We start from the raw sequence: 17,516 nt of genomic DNA on the forward strand, positions 1-17,516 counted from the left end.
GGATATTTCAGAGTTTGTGGAAGCATTCTTTATTTGAAGGATGTCTGGGTTGTTTCCAGGTTTTCAGTTATTGCTAATAAAGATTCTAAGATATTTGGGTACATGTTTTTGTGTAAAAGAAGTTCATTTCTCTGAGCTAAATACACACAGGTTAAATTGCCTAATCATGTCAAGTGAATGTTTAATCTTGTAAGGAACTTCCAGACTCATTTCCAGAGTGACGGCACTTTACCATCCCAGTAGCAACAAATGAGTTATCCAGTTTCTCGACAGCTCCAGCATTTGATAGACAGTTTTTAAAAAATTTAGCTGTTCTAGAAGGTGTGATATCTCATTGTGTCTTATTTTGCATTCCCCTAAGGACAAACAATATTGAATTTCACTTCATTTGTGTATTTGTCACCTGTACATTCTACTAAGCGAAATCTCTTCCTTTCTTTTGCTCCCTAATTGGATTTTTCCATGCTTGTGTTTTAACGGTTCTTTATATATTATAGATAATACACCTTTTTCCAATATGTGGTTTGCAAATATTTTCTCCTGGTCTCTAAATTCTCTTCATCCTTTTACCAGGGCAACATTTTTAATTCGATGAGTTTCAATTTATCTGGTTTTCCTTTCCAGTTCATGCTTTGGATGCCAGGTCTAATAGCACTTTGCCTAGTCCTAGAATTAAATAATTCCTTCTACTTTTTTAAGTTCTATAGTTTTAAGTTTTACATTCAAAGCTGCAACTCATTTTAAGGTGCTTTTGTTTCTAGCCTTCAGCCTTCAAGCTAAACTGGCTGATGCTGTGTAGAACAGGGAGGAGATATTTTGTTGATCCACTTCCAAATATACTGCAGATAATAAGTGGGTATTCCTGATTTAGTGCAGTACTTATGGAGCTAACTTGTTTTTATCAAAAATTGATATTTTTGCCACATAAAAATCATGGAGGTATCCCATTAGTAAAATTTTGAAGAAAGCAGCCAAACATGGATATACACACTGTGTGGTTCCAGTAATATAAACTTCTGAAAAGTTAAATCTAATCTATTGTGATGGAACAGTGGCTAACTTAAGTGTCATAGTGAAGAGAGGGAGAAGGGTGGAGATAACTAGCTGTTTTTCTTTTTGTACACCTGATTTGCCTGGTAATTAAAGAGATGTGCTGCTTTCATCCAGACATTTTTAAAAACTGCACTTGGAATTCTCTGTATACATGTAATAATAAAATAATTAAAAATTGCCAAAAGGCAAAAAAAACAAATATAAAAGTAAACTATGACTTTGTGTGTGAGTAAAATTTCTTTAATACTCTATAATTTATATTTTATATTAAATTTTTATTACCACCAAAGAAGTAACTAGAACATCTACTGCAGGTGTAATGCCCTAGTTATGCCAACCTTTGCCCACAATCAAATAGTTGTGCTCCTCTTCTTAAAATTAAGAGCACGAGGAGGCTCTCAACTCCATATCCTATGTGAGTGCTGTTCCTGATCATAACCAGGACAGATTCAAAGAGCACTGGACCAAATTTTGATCCTAAGAAAACAAGTTGCTTTTTGCTTATCTGATTCAGACTCTGTGCTTTAGTTTTGATTTTAAAATATCAGCCGTCCTTCCAATAAATTGGCCCTATAGTGTCATCAATTTTTTAGAAATTGGCGCTTGCCTAGTTTGTGTCTGAGTGATGAGTAATCTGGGTCCGAGTCCCCAGTTTAGGCATTTCCTAACATGGACCGTAAGTGAAAAATGCAAAATATAATGCTGTCCAAGTATTTAACCTTCCAGTTTATAATCTCACAATACACAACACGGGAGACCAAATAATCTCGCAACATCAGGTTATTTTGACTTTGTTCCTTGCTAGCATAGTTCTGGCAAATCCTTATAAGATTCCTTCTTTCTGCCAAAGAATTCCACCACTGAATCAAATAAATTCCTCTTTACAATATCATATATGATCCAGAAACATTCCGCTCTCTTAACCTCCTCCAAATATGTGAACATAATGCTTCTAGCAATGTATAAGATGGCCTCTCTCTCTCTCTTTCATTGTAACCTCATTGTGAAATTCTGATGTGTACTATTTGTGTTACGTTGATTTTTCCTGCTTCATATTGAGACACGTCTGGCTACTTGCTTGAATCAGGGTGGCTTTAGCTCCTGTGAGATCGTTAATTGAATGAACCATGTTCTGGCTCTCCATTTCATATGCCAAACACATTTCAAGAGAATCCTCAGGTGGATAAAATGATCTTTCGCATTCTCCTCTTACACATTCTGTGACATAGACAACAATTCAGTATTTCTCTGTGCTCTCAACACCTTTTACAATTTTTTTGTAACAGTTTGATTTTTTTTTTCCATTTTCTCTTGTCAGAGCTCTGACAAATTCTCTTGCAGAAACAGTGGTGTGAGAACTGTCCACTAATGTCATACTCAGCTTCTACTCTGATTGAAAACAGAGATTCTCTTTAATTCGGACCCGCTGATTTAAGGCAAGTTTAACACGTGTTTCTTGCCACAGTAAATCACTTTCTGGACTTCTCACTCAAATGCACCTATCTCCATCTGCTCTAAAATCTCAGCACATTTGCTGACACAATCCTTTGGCGAATAGTGTCCATGCTAGAATACTGAAAGGACAAAAACTGAGTACAGCATAGAGTCCACACATTTCAGTAGAAACACTCTTTTCCTGTAACATCTTCAAAGAGGATATAACTGGACCCTGTGGCTGGTGACTCTCATTCATGGGCCTTTCTAGGGATGTTTGCACTTTTTCCTGTTATGGGTCAATTCGGCTGTTACCTCCTCTTGCTTTTCCTTTGCCTACAAAATGGACTTTCTTCTAGGATGTTGAGCTACATCTCATTTTGTTACACCATGGCCATGTCCCGGATTCTCCTGTTTCACAGATCTTAACCGCGGCCTCTGTCCCTCCATTGGGTAAGGACCTTCATGTTTTTGAAGGGCTGGGAAAGCCCTGCTCTGTTTTTTATAGTCAGGGAACAGAATGACAACGAAAACTACACACAACTAAATTATTGTGGAAATAATTAAATAAATGGAGTCAAGAATACATACACATAAAATACTTAAGATCATTTGAAAAGAACATAACTGAAAGTAAGTTATATTTTAAGCACTTGACTTAGTATTATAATTTAGCCTATAAGTAGTCATGGAATGCTAGAAACCTCATGTATTCATGAGTTACAAAATATATTTTTATTTAAGGTAAATATAAAGAAGCACCCTCATTTAACTCTTCTCTTTTTTTTCTTGCACATATTAATTATAGCAATTTTCCTTGAAAATGTACCTCTGGTTCATGCTCCTCTAATCTTCTGTTTTAAAAGTATTTCTATAAAATTTTTTACTGAATGAATTCTGGCTCCAGATTATGACTAAGATACTTTTTTTGGCTTTATGCATATCTTAAAAGTATTGAATTTCTACTTCTCCTTAATTGACTCCCTTCCCTGTCATTCAACCTGAGCACCCTGCTTCAGCTCAATTTCTACTCTGCCCTACAGAAAGCATGCTGCCACATCTGTGAAACTCAAGTGACTAGATGTCACTTCACCTCAATTAACTGTCCCGGCTTTCTCCTCCGTGAAAGGGAAAAGCAAAGGATGCCTGATCAAACACTTACACCTCAGATACGAAGGGATGGATTTGGCCCTGGTGTCACTGTGGCTCTGACAGCGGAAAATGACATGCACAGACACGCCAGATGCCCAGCTTGCCGAGGTGTGTTTGAACTCTCTGCTCCAATGTCAATGTGCTGAATTAGAGGTTTAATGAACGCCTGAAAAGTAAAGGTTTCCTCTTCCTCTGAATATTAAAGACTTGAGAAACCACTCTGGGTCGTTCTTTACTAGTACCTTTCACTGATGTAGTTTGTGATAATCAGCGCAATAGATGATAAAATACCTTCGGAGCGGGATGGGTCCGACGCAGTAACTGTTCGTTTCTGTGGTAGTGTCTCCATTCAGTCCATTTCACAGATGCGTGTGACAAACTACAGATGCTATTTGAGTTATATGACTTATGAAATCCACCGGCTACATCTTACCAAATGGGCATTTTCATATTGCCTAACATTTTTCTTAAAATAATGGAGAATTTTAGGGCCACAGGGAATTCCTGTGCAAGGAATAAAGAGTACGTAACTTTGATATACATTTTGGGACAAATGTCTGGCTTATGTTGAAGAACTACCTCTTACCTGTCAATAAAATTTGCATGTCATTAGAGGGTTAAAGAGACAGAGCACTTTCCTTGACTCTTATGGTGTTTGTTGTATTAATAATCTCAGGAATTTATTTCCAAATTATTTTCAAGACAAATACATTCAGGATAATAGAAGAAAGGGGTCACACTAAATAAGCTAAAATTGCTGATAAAGTCAGTTCCCCATATGTTCTATAAGAATCTTTACATGTGATTAGGATGTTTTGAGGAAAGTCAACATTCTTAGGAAGAGATCAACCTGTCTTGTAACAGTACAGCTAACTGTGCTAAACTAAACAGAGTATCAGAATATATTCATTTGCACAAAATGTGTTTTGTGAAAGATTATGAAGCAAATCCAATTTCTAACCCTTAAAAGAAAAGGGGGGACGGCTTGCATTCTACATTTCTATTCCTTGCTGTTTTGAAGCATGACACAAATTTTGATATCAGCATTTTGAACCTGTTATTTATTACAGCTTCAAGAATGTGCCCTACTGTCTGCCTGCTGTCTGGGACTGAGTCAGTTGATGATGAGGTGTTATGCAATTTAAAATAGCCTGGGGAAGCCTCCTGGCAAAGCTTGCTGTTCGTTCTCTTTCTGTGTGTATATTTCTCATTATATTTTATTTTTGAAAATATACATTAAAATAGAGTTAGATACAGTTATATTTTGGAGTGAGGCAAAAACGTCATGATAGTTGCATACGCCATTTAAGATTGTACTCTTTTCAACATCATGTGAATTATTTTCCTGTCAGCTGCCATTCTGTAGGCAAATATTAATCTCAACTAGCTTTATTTATTGTTTCAGGTAGGTAGAACTTACAAAACACCTTACCAATTATACTGCAACAGGATAAATAGCTTTAGTGTGTGTCCTATGAGGAAAGAAAAGAATAAGAAATAAGCAGAAAGATAGCTTTAGTGTGTGTCTTATGAGCAAAGAAAAGAATAAGGAATAAGCACATACTGATGGGCTGCCTCTTATGTGACAATCACTTTATTCGGTGCTGTCTTGTATCAAACCTGTCTGTCAGGAGAAAATGGTCTGTACAGTTTAATTAAATTACCTATTCCGTTTAGTAAAATCTAATTGAAAAAACAAAAAAAAACAAAAAAAAACCTTTATCCAGTTTTTAAAATATCCTGATAAGTTCTTTTTTGGTGTCATTCAAGAAAGCTTCATTCAGAAATGCGCCAGAAACCGAATGATAACAAACACCTGTAAAGTATGAAAAATTAACATTTTCTAATCAAACTATGTCCGTGTACAAAGGCAAATATGCTTAAAATGTTACACAAATATTTTTCACAAGAATGAGAAGATAAATCACACTCACTTGCTCTCTGTTAATTTGCTATTTGAATAGAAGTAATAATATCCCAGCTTATATATTTGTGTATGCTAATGTATTTTAAAGCTTAAAATGACATTTGATGGTATAAAAAATTGACAAAATAATGCAACATTTTTTCCTAGGGCAAAATATCTAGTGTGGAAAAACAGATTTGGGGGCCATGTAAATTAAGAAGACAATATTAATAAACATTCAAATAAAAATGCATTTTCACTCACAGTCAAAATTAATATTCCAGACTCCTTTAACATCTGATTTTTTTTTTCCAACTGACGTCTCCTAACACACCATTGCTAAGAACAATCTTAGCAATGCTAAGATTGCTAAGGACAATTGCTTACAAGTACTCGGGTAATTTCTTTAAACTCCATCTTGATGTAATAGACCAGCAAAATTTCCCGTAAGTAGCAATATCATATGAAAAACAAAAGCTATACTTTTTTCCAAAATTAAAACTATTAAATATAATATTAGATCTTTTACAAGATAAACCCCTCTGTTGAATAAGGCTTAAGATAATAAAGCAAATAAAAGTTCAAACAATAAATTTCTCAGTAAAAATTTAGTTACGGTCTGCCCACCACAGTGATTAAATTTAAGCTGTTAATTTCTACAGTGTACTTAGCAAATTAATAAAATAATTGCTTTATTTTATCTTTAATGTCAATTATTATTTGAACTTAGTGTTATTAATAAATGTTTTATTATTTTTGTTCATTTTGAATATATAATTAAAAATAACTTCTTAATATTTTAAATAAATGTTTTTTCTTTATTAATCTATTATGTCATATTACACATAACTATATGAACAACAAATGGTTTGTCAAAGACAATATTTGGTGTCGTTTTTTTAATGTTGCTAGACAATGAAAGGAATAACAATCCAAGACTACATAGAAAGTAATGAGAGAGACATCAGATTTCTCCATAGTATAATGGAAGCAAAAAGCCAATAGAACAGTATTTTAAAAATTCTCCAGGAGATTCTTTTTCATCCTAGAATTCTATCCACAGGCAAATTATCAATCGTTATAATTGAATAAATATATTCTTGGAACCCCACTATTGGTATTACAATACAGTAAAAGAAAATAACTCTATGGTTGATGTTACTGGTTAGATCATTACTGAAAAATTTTACAATTAATTTAAATGTGCATTTCATATAATTTTAAGGATGTGTTCAAATAATATGTCACATTCTCTCACTTCAAGTAATTCATGACTTATGACAAAATTAGGGGTAGAGGAATGAACAGGGCCATTGATAATTCTCTTCACAGTCAGTTGGGTAAACTGTCTTTTGAATGGTTTCCCTATAAAGACAGACTTAGCAGAATTGTGAAACTTTTAGAAAATCTTAACAATTTTGGTTAAATATTACAAAAAGAATCAGACTATTTACGTACTAATAACATTTTGAAAGATGGGTTTTTATAAGTAAAAATAATAAGAAACCTGAAGCTTCCCTGAGTTTAATAAGTTTTCTTGAAGTTTAATAATTTCACATCTTAAAATGAGTTCCACCTACAGTTAAATAGTAAAAATATGTGGAAATATGCTCTTTATTGTAAATATCAGAGGTGAGTTAACATTTTTTTAAAAATCTGGAATTATAAACTATATTTAGTTATACATTTAAGTAACATTTAATTGAACTTTGGTAGCTATATAAATAACACCTGCATATTCCTTTAAAATTCACTGTATTCTACTCAAGAAAATAAAAATATATGTTCATCCTTGCTATTAAAAATGTGGCACATATACGCCATGGAATACTATGCAGCCATCAAAAAGGATGAGTCCATGTCCTTTGTAGGGACATGGAGGAAGCTGGAAACCATCATTCTCAGCAAACTATCGCAAGGACAAAAAACCAAACACCGCATGTTCTCACTCATAGGTGGAAATTGAACAATGAGAACACTTGGCAAAGGAAGGGGAACATGACACACCGGGGCCTGTCATGGGGTGAGGGTAGGGGGGAGGGATAGCGTTAGGCGATATACCTAATGTAAACAACGAGTTAATGGGTGCAGCACAGCAACATGGCACATGTATACATATGTAACAAATCTGCACATTGCGCACATGTACCCTAGAACTTAAAGTATTAAAAAAAAAAAGAGAGAGACACTGGGGCCTACTTGAGGGTGGAGGGTGGGAGGAGAGAGAGGACTGAAAAACTACCTATTGGACACTATGCTTATTACCTGGGTAATAATCTGTACACCAAAACCCCCATGACATGCAATTAACCTATATAACAAATCTGCACATGTACCCTTAAACTGAAAATAGAAGTTAAAAATAAATTATATACATATATACACACACACATATATATGTTCATCCTATCTATAAAATTTTGAAGATATTTATTCACACTAATACAAGAAACAGTAAAACCCTTTTTAACAATCACATTGACATTTTACTGAAGTATGTTTTCTAGAATTATGAAGAATGGTGCTTTTTGGACTGTGTTCTATAATTTTCAGCATAATTATGGTATTCTGTATTTTCTTGCAGGTGCTGATGTTCATTCCTCATGATTTTCTGTGAGAGTTTATCTTAAGGAGCACAATCTCAATATTCAAAATGTATTTGGCTTTTGCATTTTGTTTTGAGATGTAAAATCCACTAGTGTGCTTCCTTTACAGGAATAAATAAAATGGGAACATTTTAGATGGTCACAAATCCAAGATTATATAGGACAATCAAGACTGTTTCTTTTGCAGAAGAAATGTGTGTGTGTGTGTGTGTGTGTGTGTGTCTTGCTTTCTACATGTAATTTTATTTTCCAAACTTTTTATTGTAGCAAAATACATATAACCATTTTAACTACATTCAAGTGTAGCTCAGTGATATTAAGTACATTCATATTGTTATACAACTATCACCCACCATCATCCACAAGAATTATGTTCATCTTGCAAAACTGAAATTGTACATGCATTAAATAATAACAACACCCATTTCCGCTTCCCTCCAGCACCTACTAATCTGCATTCTACATCCTATAATTTTAATAACTCTAGGTTTCTTAGATAAATAAAATCATAGAGTATATTTTTTGTGTGATTGGCTTATTTCATTTAGCATAATGTCCTCAAGGTCCATTTATGTTCTAACATGTATGAAAATTTCCTTCCTTTTAAAGGGTGAATAATTTTCCATTGTATGTATATACCATATATTTTTTATACATTCCTCTGTTCTTCTACACTTCATTTGTTTGAAAAATTTTGAGAAGAATTAGTGTTATTTATTCTAGAAATGTTTGGTAGGACTCATCAGTGAAGTTATAAAACCCAGAGATTATCATTGCATTTTATTTGGAGATGTAAAATCTAATACTGTACTTCATTTAAAGAAATAAAATATTAACACTTTTAGATAGGCATACATTATATCTCCCTTGGGGCAATCACAGCTGTTTCCTTTGCAGAAGAAGAGTGTGTGTGTGTGTGCGCGCGCGTGCGCGCGCACGCGCGTGCACGAGGAGATCTTGGAATACTGATGTAATCTCCTTACTAACTGTAGGACCATTCAGATTTTCTGTTTCCATGATTCAATCCTGGTAAGTTTCTAGGAATTCATTCTTTTCAACTAGATTATCCACTTGTTGGTATGCAATTGTTCACAGTATTATCTTACAATCATTTTATTTCTGTAGAATTGATAAGGATGTCTACTTTTATTTCTTATTTTAGTAATTTAAGCATCATCCCTTTACTATTATTAATAATATATATCTTAACATTTTCGATCTTTTCAAAAAATCAGCTTTGGCTTCATTGATTTCTTCTGTTTTTATATTCTGTATTTTGTTTTGCTCTTCTCTAATCTTGATTATTTCCTTTTTTTCTGTTAGATTTGGTTTCAGCTTGTTTTTTCCATTTTTTGGTTCCTCATGTTGTGAAGTTATTGATTTGAAATCTTTCCTGTTGTTGCTGGTGGTTTCTTTGCTTTACATGAACATATATAGCTTTAAATTAAAAACAAATAAAAAAACAAAAAAACTGATTTCACTGAATCAGTGAAATCCACATAAGTTTGGTATGATGTATTTTTGTTTTCATTTGTCTCTAAGTATTTTCTATTTCTATTTCCTCTTGTTCCAAGGAAAAATCCAAAGATTTTTCTTTGATCCATGGGTTGTTTAAGAGCGTGTTGTTTAATTTCCATGCATTTGTGTGTTTTCTAATTTTTTTTTTCTAAATTCATTCACTATAGTCAGAGAAGATCCTTTGTGTTATATTAATCTTCCTTAATGTATTGAAACTTAAATTTGGGAACTAACATATGCTGTGACCTAGAGAATATCTCATTCACACTTAAGAAGAATACGTATACACTGTTGTTGGGTAGAATGCTCTGTATATGTCTGTCAGTCTGTATATGTCTGTTAGATACAGATGTTTTCCTGTGTTGTTCAAGTACTCTATTTCCTTTTTAATTTTACCTCCGATAGTTCTATATATTATTGGGAGTGAGGCATTAAAGTCTCCAACTATTATTGTAGAAATATCTTTATCTACCTTTAATTCTGTTAATTTTTGCTTCATATATTTTGATTGTCTATTATTTATCTAAATGTTTATAATTATCACATCTTTTTGCTATATTGAACTTTTTTATTGCATATGATGTTCTCTGTCTCTTACTTTTTAAATTTAAATTCTTTTTTGTCTGGTGTTAGTATAGCCAGCTATACTTTTTGTTGTTGTTGCCGTTGTTATTATTTACATGGAGTATCTTTTTCCATCTGTTCGCTTTCAACCTTTTTGTGTCATTGGATTAAAGTGAGACTCTTATAAACAGCACATATTGGATCTTGTTTTATTTTTATCCATTTTGCCAACTCTTGTATTTTATTAGATAGTTTAATCCATTTACATTTAATGCAATTTCTAGTAAGAATGGACTTTCAACTGTCATTTTGATAGTTATTTTCTATACTTCTTACAGCTTTATTTTCCTCTCTTATTTAACCACTGCCTTCTTTTATATTTAGCTTGATTTTTTCTATTAAAATGTTTAAATTCTCTTCTCATTTTCTTTTCTGTGTATTTAATAACTCCTTTCTTTGTAGTTACCATGGGTATTATACTTAACAATCTAAAGTTATATAACACTCTAATTTGAATTTATAGGAGCTTAACTTCAATAACATAGAAAAACTGTGCTCTTATACATGTCTACCACTATCCCTTTCAGTTATTTATGTTAAAAAATTATGTTTATACATCATGTGTCCAAACACATAAAATAATAATTGCTTTTAATGAATGAGTATCTTAAATCATGTGGAAAATAAAGTATAAAGAAAAATCAAAGTTAGAATAATAACAGCTTTTAGATTAACAATTTTTTAATGTATTAGGCTCTTAAATCATGTAGAAAAGAGAAACGTAGAATTACAAATAATTCAAACAAAAATACTAGCTCTTATAGTAGCCCATTTATTTACCATTACCGAGATCATTCTTTCTTCAACAGCTTTGACCTGTTTTCTAGTGTCTTTCATTACAACCTGCAGGACTGACTTTTGTTAGCATATCCTGCAGGTCTGTTCTAATGGTAACGACTTCCCTGAGCTTTGTAAAGTCTGAGAACATCTTAATTACTCCTGACTTTTGAACAAACATTTTACCAGATATATAATTCTGAGTTGACTTTCTTTTCTTTCAACACATTAAATATATTAGCCTACTGCCTTCTGGCATCCAGAATTTCTGATGAGTAATTTGCTGAGATTTATGTGATGAGCAACTTTTCTCTTGTGACTTTCAAAATTCTTTCTTCATTTGTGTCTTTTGAAATTTAAGTTTAATGTAGGTCTCTGATTTTCTCAATCAGAGTTAGCTGAGCTTCTTAGATGTCCATATTAATATTTTTCATCAAATGAGAAATTTTGGGGCCATTATTTCTTCAAGTAATTTCTCTGCTACTTTCTCTCTATATTATTTTTTCTGGGACCCCCGAAATGCAAATATCAGTTAACTTGATGTTGTCTCACATGTCCCTTGACTCTGTACTCTTTTCTTTAATCTTTTCCTTTCTGTTCCTCAGACTTCATAATTTTAATTACCCTTTCTTCAAGCTCTCTGAATCCTGTTTCTACCTATTCAAATCTGCCTTTAATCCTTCTAGTGAATTTTTCATTTCAGTTATTGTCTTTTACAGCTGTAGAATTCTTTTAAATTTCTTTTGGATTTTCTATATCTTTATTGATATTTTCATTTTCTTTATACATTCTTTATCTTGATATCTTTGAAATGGTTGCTTCAAACTGAGAGACAAGACTAGCTAACCTACCTCAGTTCCTTACTGAGCTCCCCCGTCTATGTTCAAGCTACTCCAGGAACACACGCACAACCCTCTGCCATAGCTAAAATGGACCCAAATTAACTAAAATGCACAGCCTAAGCCTTTCAATGGAAATTGAAATCCTTCAATAGATTTCAGAGTTCCAAATAGTTATACGAGGAAGATTCATTATTTAGGTGGGGAGACACATTCCCACTATCTCTAAGATGCTCTGCCATCACCTCAAAATTTCTGATACTAATCCAGAACTTCCTCAAGTATTTCTTAAATGGATGATGGTGACTATCAAGGCACTATGGTATTTATAGACCTTTGGAAACATTTGGGAGAATTGTGTGGCAATTTGATTTTTAAATGTCAAGATTCATGGTAGAAATTAGTCTTTTGTGACAATTTAAAATTATGATGCAAAATTATAGATTGAATATAATCTCTAAATATAATGTAATCTTTAGAATATATATGCAAGCGAGGTATGATCTTTTTCAAAGTTCTTTAGAGAGAGCTCAGGAAAAGTGTTCACAGCCCACTGCACTTGAAAGCATATGTTTTCACGTTTATTGTACGTTTTTGTGCTTTTCCAGCTTAACAAAGCCCCTGTAGATCATTTATATGGATCACCCATATGCTCAGAAGTTGTCCAGATAAGGGAAGGGAGGCAAGACATAAGTAGATTTGGGACTTTTTATCAGATAAGAAAATACAAGTGGTGAGAAAGACAGTCAAAATAGTAACAATAACAACAAAAGTTGCTTTATGTAATTTGTGAATATAGTTTATTTTTCCTCCCAGCATTTTTGTGAGTCATGACTTATTTTTAGGTTATTAAATTTGAAACTGTTACTCTATTTGTCTAAAATATACTCAATGAATGTACACAGCATTCTTCTGTTTTACTGCAGAACAATGTTTCACTTGTGAAATCAACTAATAACATTGATAAATCTGTAATATCCAACTATACCCCAAGGCATTGAGAATGGGACGTGACAATGGCTTAAGGGGGAAGGAATAATGAAGAATAATAAAACATATCCCCTGGGCTGGGGAAAATAAACCCAGAATTCTCTTTTAAAATGTTTATTTTTTGAATCCTTGAAAAACTTTGGGTGTTTAGAATTATCTGCTTGCTCAAGTATTTTCTCTAATTGTGGATCCTCTCTTTTCCTTCAGTTCCCAATAAAAAATTATAAAATAAATTTATTTATTCTGTCTTCCACTGATGAAAATTGAGCCCTTCAGAGTTTCCTCAGATTTTCATTAAAACTATTTTTATAGAAATACTTTCTGTCAGGGGTTCTGTAAATTAAATGAAGTGCCCGTGGATCTGTGCTATCTGGAAAGCCTTAAAATGGAAGCAGAAACACCTTTGCGTTGCTGCATTCAGTTCAAATCACTTTTTCTCTCTAAATGACTAACTTCTCACCGGAGACAGTTCTGAAAATACAGGAGATTTTGCTAATAGATATTAATTTAGCAAAGGTATTTTGAAGGTCACAGTGTTCAGTATATTTGCTAAATAATTCTTGGACTTGACCCCTGCAAATAAAAAGATCTTATTAGAGAAACAAACTTTAACAGAATCATTTCATTGCTTAGAACAACAAACAATAGTTATTATTTATTGGCTTAATGAGCTACTTTTACTTGCCTGTGTTCATAATTGTTGTTTCTCTGGTTATGCTTGAGGAATCAAGCATTGATCTTTGAAAGGGTTTAGATCCATGAGCAAGAGGAGCAAAGGCTAAAATCTAGCTTCCGAACAAAGGTAGGTCAGCTTTAAGCCCTATGTACATGAAATGCCTTTTAATCACTTCACATTGCTTTGTCCTCTCATTCTTGTCTCACCCACTGGTCATCTCCACTTCACGTAGTCTCACATGTACATTATTTTCTAACTTTTAATCTTAAGTATGTTGATGCATTTAACAGCTATAGTCAATTAGACTTAATTTTATTTTATATTTAATACATTTTACATAGTTTATTAATTTATTATGTGACTTCATACCAACATTTCCAAAAATGATTAAAGGCAGATACATTTATTGTTTTTTGCTAAATACTTCTGAGTATTAACTGTGTGTCACAAACCACATAATGATGCTAGGGTTTTAAAGATACAGCATGGACATTGACCTTTAAAATCTTACCTTTCAATGAACAAAATGAATAATTTTGTAACTATATAAAATAAGGGGAGTTTATAACATAAAACAAAATATGTATTATTGCACTCAGAAAATGGAGTGACTCATTTCGGTGTGCTACAGGGAATACTGACAGAAAAAGAATGAAGGTGATGGTGATGATAATGCTGACACTAATAATACCTAGTCATTGTGTAAAACTTAAAATTTTACGTTTTTGCCTTCTAATTCCTTTAAGCATATACAGTAAAACACTGCAATCAATTAAATGTAGATGCAATGTCATATGTAACTGTCCTTGTCTTCCACTTGTAAATCTGTCCCCACTACAAACCTCAAGCCATTATTTTCTCCCCCTGTTGTATCAAAAGTGAAAGACTAAAATTCTTATCTTCTAAGGGAAGTGTGTAGGTAAAATCTGGAAATGAGTGATTGTATTGGGTGGGAACCTATGGTAGCTGTAATTCCAGAGCAGCCACTGTACACTGAGTCCTCCCCAAACTGAGCTGAACGTGGTCTCTAGAATATGGTAAGTAGTCCTGGGACAGAAACAGAATTGGAGGAGCTCAGCTGAACCCACTTGTCTTCTAGGCAGCTGCCTGTATGGACCTCCCTGGTCATACAGGAACCTCATCATAAAGTCATTTCACATACTGCATTGTACTGGGGCTGTATGTTATTATCTAATTTAATCCTCAGGGCAACCATCTGCAGTAGTCATCCAATTTACTTTATTTATTTATTTATTTATTTATTTATCTGGAGACAGAGTCTTTCTCTGTTGCCCAGGTTGGAGTGCAGTGGCATGATCTCGGTTCACTGCAATCTCTGCCTCCTGGATTCAAGTGATTCTCCTGCCGCAGCCTCGTGAGTAGCTGGGATTACAAGCACGCACCACCAGGCCCAGCTAATTTTTGTATTTTCAGTAGTGACAGGGTTTCGCCATTTTGGCCAGGCTGGTCTCAAACTCCTGACCTCAGGTGATCTGCCTGTCTTGGCCTCCCAAAGTGCTAGGATTACAGGCGTGAGTCACTGAGCCTGGCCAACGTCTTCTATTTTTACATAGAAAGAAATACAGGCACAGCAAGTTGAATCAGTTGCTCAAGATAAAGTAGTGATTCTATGGCAAAGCAGGATTCGGAATTCATACTTTTTAGCTTTGCTCTTGAGTGACTGTGAAGATGATCTTGTAAATTAAAATATAAAGGAAAAAGTGGGGGCAGTTATATGTGAAATAAGCTATGGACCATAAGAAAAAAAGTTATCTAATTCTTCCTTTAATACAAATACAGACTGATCATTTCTACAAAATCAAACTCACAATCCATCTCATAATGTAGATATTAACGCAAAGGTGTCAGGAAAATTAAATTGTGATTTTTAAAGGCAGGACTTTATTAGTATGCTTTAAGATCTATAGGCATCATAATATTTAAGATGCCTCATGATATGAAGAAGCACCAGAAATTATTTAAAATTAATGTAATATTAAGAATCTCAAGTATTAGGCTGGGTGCAGTGGCTCACACCTGTAATCCCAACACTGGGAGGCCAAGGTGAGCGGATCACTTGAAGTCAGGAGTTCGAGACCAGCCTGGCCAGCATGGTGAAACCCTGTCTCTACTAAAAATAGAAAAATTAGCCAAGTGTGATGGCACTTGCCTGTAGTCCCAGCTACTTGGGAGGCTGAGGCAGGAGAATCATTTGAACCCAGGAGGCAGAGGTTGCAGCGAACCAAGATCGCACCACTACACTCCAGCCTGGGCAACAGCGTGAGACTCTGTCTCAAAAAAAAAAAAAAAAAAAATCTCAAGTATTAGAAATAAGATTCATGGATATGGAAACATACTGAGATTTTCCTTTCATACACTAATTGACAAATCTCATACCTTCATGACCATTTGGCTTTTCCACTTCCTAAATGATGTGTTGAGGATGACTGAACACTGGCCTGAGAGCCAAGAAACAGGTCATCCAAAGGGAGATTAATAATTGACTCACCTCAAAAATATCCCAGATTCAACACCTGCTGTATTACACTGTAGTGTGTCCTTCTTGACTACTCTCCTAGGTCAACACTCCAAAAAGGACCATAAGAGAGGCAGCTGGCAGAAGGAAGCTGGGGTGGACTAGGCTGGCAGTCTGACCTGAGAGAATCGAAAGCTTTAGCATCATTGGAGAAATTCATCATTAATCATTGAATCAGGTAAAGAAAAAATTTAAATTTGGAGGCCTTCCCCACTTTCTGTCCTCTCCAGCCCAGACTTTAAAAGGAAAGCAACACAAAAGGGAGCACCATAAAGGTTGGAATAAGGAAATTCAGAAAATCAAGAGAAAGAGGAAGCAGAAATCTAGGTCTCTTTGTGCAGCATTTTCCTTGACATCAGGAACTGGGGCAGCAGCCTGCTGATTCTCATGCTGAAATGATTATGAAGACTCCTTTTTATTTTGAGGTTTAAGGACCTAAACCTTTTTTTCTCCCCTAGTCAAAAACAAAGAAAAATATCATTTTACGCAAATTGCTTTGAGAATCATCCTCTTTCTATTGAAAACAGACACAACAATCATTTCCCAGACACCGAGATTCTTCTGATTAATTCTGAAAGCACCAGAGTTCTAACTTATCTCAGGGGACAAAAGGATATTTGAAATGTTTTTAAAAAGCGCACTTACACTGTAAAATGAACTTTGGCCTGATGTGAGACCTGTGGAGAATACTTCAGATGGCTCATAATACTGTCATAACTTCATTTTAAAGGAAACCTCTTCACTGACACTTCCTATCACTCCTTACAGAACTGGGAGAAGATGATATGAAGGTAACATGATAAGCTTGCTGACATCTTGGAGGTCACTTTGTCCAAGCTCTGCACTTTATTCTGACGAAGTGAGGGTGAAAGGCTTCTCCTAACAGCATGTAGCTGGTAAGTACAGAGCTGCTGATTCTGCTCTCCTGATTTCCAGTTCCATTTGTTATTCCCAACCTGACTCTTTGAGAGAATGAGGAAGCACGTAGGATAGTATATGGACCCAAGGTTTCACACAGTCTTGCTGTTTTAGTCCGTTCTCACACTGAGCTACCTGAACCTGGGTAATTTATGAAGAAAAGAGACTTAATTGACTCAGAGTTCTGCAAGATGTACAGGAAGCATGGCTTGGAGGCCTCACAAAACTTACAATCTGGGTGGGAGGCAAAGGGGAAGGAAGTATGTCCTACCATAGTGGAGTAGGAGGGAGAGGGAAAGAGGAAGTGCTAAGACTTTTAAACAACCATATCTCGTGAAAACTCACTCAGTACCGTGAGAACCGCAAGGGGGAAGTCTTCCCCCATGATCCAATCACCTCCCACCGGGTCCCTCCTGCAGCACTGGGGATTACAATTCCACATGGGATTTGGGTGGGGATTCAGCCAAATCACAGCACTTGTTTTTCA

At 34.5% G+C, this 17,516-nt stretch overlaps 1 long non-coding RNA gene across 1 annotated transcript in view; it reads left to right on the top strand.

Annotated features, from left to right (window-relative positions):
- Nucleotides 1-9,110: 9,110 nt before the first annotated feature.
- Nucleotides 9,111-17,516, top strand: part of LOC103879825 — a 61,181-nt gene continuing 52,775 nt past the window's right edge. Inside the window, exons 1-3 of the long non-coding RNA XR_001897471.1 lie at nt 9,111-9,180; nt 16,155-16,289; nt 16,880-17,007. This is a non-coding gene — a long non-coding RNA (uncharacterized LOC103879825). The remainder of the gene's footprint in view (nt 9,181-16,154; nt 16,290-16,879; nt 17,008-17,516) is intronic.

Source organism: Papio anubis, chromosome 19 (assembly GCF_008728515.1).
Source record: "Papio anubis isolate 15944 chromosome 19, Panubis1.0, whole genome shotgun sequence".
Lineage (NCBI taxonomy): Eukaryota > Metazoa > Chordata > Mammalia > Primates > Cercopithecidae > Papio > Papio anubis.